Below are 6,532 nucleotides of genomic sequence, written 5' to 3'. Positions count from 1 at the left end.
GGGGGTGGGGGGATGGGTTAACCTGGTGATGGGTATTAAGGAGGGCATGTACTGCATGGAGCACTGGGTGTTATACACAAAGGAATGAATCATGGAATACTACATCAAAAACTAATGATGTAATGTATGGTGACTAGCATAACATAATAAAATAAAAGAAAAGAAAAGAAGATGCCGTATATATATCTACAATGGAATATTATTCAGCCACAATAAAGAATGAAATTTTTCTATGTGCAATGATGTGGATGGAGCTAGAGAGTATAATTCTTTTTTTTTTTTTTTCAAAGATTTTATTTATTTATTCATGAGAGACAGAGAGAGAGAGGCAGAGGGAGAAGCAGGCTCCCAAGGAGCAGGGAGCCCGATGTGGGACTCAATCCCAGGACCCTGGGATCATGACCTGAGCCGAAGGCAGACGCTTAACCATCTGAGCCACCCAGGTGCCCTAGAGAGTATAATTCTAAGTGAAATAAGTCAGTTAGAGAAAATACCATATGATCCATATGATCTCACTCATATGGAATTTAAGAAACAAACAAGCAATGGAAAGAAAGAGAAAGAACCAAGAAACAGACTCCTAACCATAGAGAATAAACTGATGATTACCAGAGGGGAGGTGGGTGGCGGGATGGGTGAAATAGGTGATGGGGATTAAAGCATACACTTACCATGCTGGAAAAAATAAAATAAAATAATATAAATAAATAAATAAAGTATCAGTAGCAGTAAGTAGAAGTGCTATCAGTTTCCTAAACAGAATCCTTCACTGAGGCAGATCACCTCCAGTCTCAACTCAAAGTTCACATCACCTTTTACTTTGAGCCCAGGTCATGTCTGAAACTTTCAAGTTACCTGCTTTCCAAAAGCCATTATTAAGAGATTTTGGACAATCACAGATGGAATATGACAAGATTATTTTGTTATGATTTTATCACTGGATGATCTGCAGATGATGAGATCAAAGGATTATACTTACTAGATTCAGTACAGAAAATTGTTCTACCAATGTTCCCCATACTTAGGTAATACACATCTCTCTCTAGGTCAAATCTAGAGAGGGAAATTTATGAAATATTCAAGTGGCTTTTATCTATATTTTCTTCTTCTTCCTTCAAAAAGTCCTTGGTTTCAGAATTAATAAACCTTTCTTTTATTTCTTAATGTCCTATTAACCTTCTGTGTGACGACAATTTATGCCAAAGCCTTAACAATAGACAGCAAAACCTTCTGTATACAATTTTGTCTTCTCCAATATAGTTTAATAATCACTAGCCATGTGTGACTACTTAAAATAATGAAAATCAAAGTTAGTTCTTTAGTTGCACTAGTAACATTTTAAGTGTTCAGTAGCCACATGTGACTAACATATTGGATGGTGCAGATATAGAATATTCCTATCAATGTAGAAAGTTCTACTGTAGGACACCTGGGTGGCTCCGTCTGTTAAGTGTCTGCCTTCGGCTCAGGCCATGATTCCAGGATCCTGGGATGGAGCCCCAGGCACCCTGCTCAGCAGAGAGCCTGCTTCTGCCTCTCCCCCTGGCTTGTGCTTTCTCTCTCTCTCTCTATCATAAATAAATAAAATCTTAAAAAAAAAAAAGAAAGTTCTACTGTATAGTGCTGCTATATATAAAACTCAATAGAATTATCTACCATGGAGTAGATATTGCCTTGGTAAAGAGACCCTCTACTGCTTCTGGCAATAAATCTTTTGGTTTAAGAAGCTTGTTTAAGAGGTGAAAGGTTATGAGGGAAAATGATTTAATCAAGAAATTTCATCATTTTAATATATGCAAATGATGTTATTCCTGACACATAACAAAAGATGCTACAAATTTTTACCTAAACCATAATGATCCTTATAAATGCAATGAAAGGTTCACAAAATCTTTACCTAAATTAGAAACAAAGAACACATACATACACACCCAAAACCACAACTGAAAATTTAATATGACCTAAAAAAAGGCAAAAATGAAACTTGAGAATATTGCAGAGTACAGAGGAAAAAAAAAAAAAAGATGAAATAGCTAAGAGAAAACCTCATCAAGATAGAGGACTGAAAGTAAAAGTTGAACACATAGAATATTTTTTTTAAATCAAATATATAAATAATAAAATCACAAATCCCAGAAATGGAATGAAAAATGCATTTGCAAATAAAATAAGGATGCCATTTTCAATTAAAAACTATAATTCCTATAATTCCTAATTATACTAGACATACTGTGGAAAAATTAATGATAATGACAAAAATTCTTAAGATATCTTGGTTAAAAACAAAAACAAAAAAGTCATCTATAATTAAAATAACTGACCTCAAACTTCTCCCAGCAAAGATCTTTTTTCCCCCAGAAGTTAGTGTAACAAGACCAATATTCTTTTTTTTTTTTTTTTAATAAATAAATAAAGCATGACATAAGTCGTTAGAGTATGAAAGCAAAATGACATGGTCAAAATTTTAAGACCTGGAGAATTATGACCAAACAAAGGAATATTATAATTAAAAGATAAATCAAAATAAGGACATGTTAATGAGGAAATACAGCATATAGCATAAATGAGCAGGTAGTGAATACTGGATTCCTTTCAAAGTTAGAACACATGTGATATAATAATGGGGACTACAGCTATAAAATGATGCAAATAAATCTATAAATAATAAACATAAAAATAGTAAGATTACTGTAATGAGTTGGGGAAAATTGTAATTCTTACTAGCAAAATTATCATAAATTGGATAGAAAGTATATGAGTTAGGAAGAAGTGTAACTGAATTAATGTTATGATATCTTTGGGCGTGGGAGTCATTAGATAGTTTTAAACACCACTGCGATGTAACGGTTTCCACCTTAGAACCCTCAGGTTACTAGTAGAAAAGAGAAAAAAAAAAAATCAACCTAGAAAAATATTACAAACAAAAATTGCTATTAACTCAGATGACACAATTAGGTTTTAAGTTTACATTGGTTAATATAATTTGGATCTACTTACATATTAAAGAAATGTACTCTTTTGTGTTACATTCAAATAAGGTTTGTGTTGTTTTTTTTTAAATGACTCAGAAAACTGGATAATAAAAGACCATCAATTTACCAAGAAAGAGCTGGTAAAAGGTGGGATTGATATTAGTTTCACATACAGTGATCAGTCACTCCCCAAACTGAGACCAGTCTTATCTGAAACTCAGTTTGAGGAGACAGAGTTTTAGCACAGCAACTGAATGGCTTAAGCAGCAACCCTGCTTTACTGCTTGTTCTCTTCCAAAATCTTACTCATTGATAGCACACTTACCCACCATGGACACGTCTTTACCTATTTCCATGACAAAATCCTAATTTTCATACCCTAATTGTCAAAATTAGGGAGCCAGTAAAATAAGATTATCTTTGAAACTGAACAGTCCTAAGTTGAATATCCATAATCTATCATTTTTCTGTAGGAGTTTAATATTTAAATATGAACATGAATAAATAAATCTTTGCATTGCTGACTAACATAACTAAAATAACTTCTGCAAAACACAAAGTTCAGTATTTAGCATGCAGCGCACAATAAATAAATGTTAGTCCTCATGCTTCATTCCAAACCCTTTATTCCTACTGAGTTTCTTCCTATATTCTTACTTTCTCCCTCAGAGCTTAGTCATGCTTCTACTCTTAAAGGAAATCTTGATGCCTCAATCTCTTTTGCCTTCCTGACACATTTCATGAAGGGAACATTGTCTTCCAACCCTCCCACATCCCTATGTTTTACCCACTTAAATATAAGCTCTACCAAGCTCTGCCATCTCTAGACTATGCCATCCCGCTGAAAATTCAGCTCTTATTAGTACATAGGTGAGTGGGTGTAAGGGTAATATTGATTTAGATGATTTTAATCCCATGTTAAATAGTATTTAATGATAATAACCCTCATGTTGTTTAGGTAAATATTTACAAAATTATTTGCCCATTTAAATATTATTAAGATAAATGCATTTGCCCTACTCCTATTTGCTATGACAAAGCATGAGACTTAAAGAAATTTCATGCTTGAAAGACATTATTCCTAAGTATTAGCTAAGATTATCCTTCTTTTCAGAATTGACATTTCTGGGCAGCTATGTTGTCTTAGGAAGCAATACCACTTGTCGTAAGCTACAATACATACTCCTTTAGCTATAATCAAAAACTTTTCAAACAGAATGCACATCAGTTAAACATTAACTTCTAAAGGAAGTTCCTCATCATTTCAAAAAGGAACTGCTATAATGCATAAAAGTCCACAGCAATTTTTATACATCTGCAGAGTAAAATGCTCTTTATAATGTGAGGCATCTCTCATTTTTTAACATGTAGGTTAGATGCACAATTTTCACTTGACTGAAAATATAATTTTGCTTTTTAAAACTGTTATATTTTTAAAAGTGTGTTAAATTACTGATTTCTTCCGCCAAAATCTTCCTTCATTTGTCTGACTTAAAAAAGACTGAAATCAACTGCCTAGTCTGTATATTTTAGATTAAGTTGCAAAATTAGAATATAAAAAAATACGTCTAAAGGAAATATTTATCTTAAGCTTAGGTTATGTCAACACGCATTCAGGATGAAGACATGTTCATGAAAGGGTTTGCAACCAAGGGTAACAGGAATAACAAAATCTGGAGAACTGAATTAAGGGAGGGAAAAAAACCTACCTGTTGATTGAAAAAGAAAGTTAAATGTGGGCAATAAAAATAGATCATCTGAAGTTCGAGTCGACCAAACAGCACTTTATATTTTTCTCACACTTGGAGTTCCTTAAAAGTAGGGTAAGCATTTGGCCAGTACGCGGAGGAGTGCAAGCGGCGCGGGCGGACGCAGGACGGGCAGAGCCCAGAGAGGCTGAGCCGCCAGCGGTGGAGGCGGAGGCGGAGGCGGAGGCGGAGGCGGAGGCGGCGGCGGCGGCGGCACCGGCGGCACCGGCGGCAGAGGACTCCCGCGCGTGCGCTAAGCCCCTCCAGCCGCGGCGCGGGGGCTCTTCCTCCCTACCCTCCTCCCTTCGGTCGGGAGTGCGCAGCTACCATCTCCTTCCCGCCGCCCCTGGGCTTCCTCCAGAACTCACAGCGCGAGGTGAAGGGGGAATACGGTAGGGTGGGCATTTCCTAATAAAAATGGCATAAATCGCATATTAGCTTTGGGAATACACTTGGCATGTTTGGGAAAAATTTGATTCAATTGATCTCTAAGACCGCGTAAAGGATGGGACGTTGATAAAACTTAAGAAGCCTTGTTACAGTAACCAGTTATTAAAGACTGATCTAAATGCTCTCTGGCATACAGATTGGAACGGGAAGGTTGGAAAGTCAGAAGAGTATTCAGAGAACCATTTCAGCAATCCAGGCAGAGTAATGAGTTAATAGGCAAGACAATGACAGTGAGAATTGGGAAAAAATTGATTGAGAGACATCCTGAAAAACAGTAAACTAAATGTTCTGATTGGCTAGTTGTAGAGAAGACCAGGGTAAATTCAACTTTATTTGGCAATGTCTAACTTGAGGATATATAATAGTATATAAATAGGGAATTGAGATAGAGCCATTCCCTTTGACAGAAAGGTGTTTATCTTGTTTAATACATGCTGAATTTGAAGGGACATGTGGGCATTTACAAGAAAGTGTCCAGTAAGTAGAATGTGAAGAAGAAACTCCAGGACACACATCTGCGAGTGTTGAAGAATACTAGGGAAGGGAATGGTGGTTGAAGAGAAAATTAAAATTTAACAGAGAAGATAAAATAATTAGCCATTGTCCCAAAGGAAGCAGGAAGGACTTAATCACATACATTGGCATTAGCCCTGGAAAACCAAAAAGACAATGCCATAGGTAGGTTTAGACTTATACAAAATTGCCAAACTGTCTTACAAAGTGGCTGTACCATTTTTACCTTCCCACCAGCGATGAATTCCTGTTGCTACGCGATGAATTCCTGTTGCTACATCTCCTCTGAGTTAGGTGCTGTCAGTGTTTTGGCTTTTGGCCCTTCTCATCGGTGTGTAGTGCTATTCATGGTTTTAAATTTCATTTCCCTGGTGACTTATGATGTGGATCATCTTTCCATATGTTTATTTGCCATCTGTATATCTTTTTTGGTGAGGTGTCTGTTCAGATCTTACGCCCATTTTTTAACCAGGTTGTTTTCTTATTTTTGAGTTTTAAGTGTTTTCTACATTGTTTTGGACAGTAGTCCTTTATCATATATGTTTGTTGTAAATATTTTCTCTCAGGGTGTGGCTTGTCTTTCATTCTCTTAATGGTGTCTTCAACCGAGAAGTTTTTAATTTTAATAAAGTCCAGCTTATCGATTTTTTCTTTCATGAATGATGCTTTTGGTTGCATATAAAACGTTGTTGCCAAGCTCTAGATTTTCTCCTATGTTGTCTGCTAGGAATGTTATAGTTTTGCATTTTATATCAATGTCTATAATTCATTTTAAGTTAATTTTTGTGAAACCTCATTTTTTGGTTTTTTTGCATGTGGATATCCTGTTGTTCAGCACTATTTTTGAAG

General features: G+C 35.8%; 1 long non-coding RNA gene across 1 annotated transcript in view; it reads left to right on the top strand.

The window, feature by feature from the left end:
• The first annotated feature begins 4,925 nt into the window (after positions 1-4,925).
• Positions 4,926-6,532, top strand: part of LOC116637455 — a 256,562-nt gene continuing 254,955 nt past the window's right edge. Inside the window, exon 1 of the long non-coding RNA XR_004300480.1 lies at positions 4,926-5,096. This is a non-coding gene — a long non-coding RNA (uncharacterized LOC116637455). The remainder of the gene's footprint in view (positions 5,097-6,532) is intronic.

The sequence above is a fragment of the Phoca vitulina genome, unplaced genomic scaffold, assembly GCF_004348235.1.
Source record: "Phoca vitulina isolate PV1807 unplaced genomic scaffold, GSC_HSeal_1.0 scaffold14, whole genome shotgun sequence".
NCBI lineage: Eukaryota > Metazoa > Chordata > Mammalia > Carnivora > Phocidae > Phoca > Phoca vitulina.
Note: the sequence above shows the minus strand (reverse complement) of the source record. Positions and strands in the feature narration are given on the sequence as shown.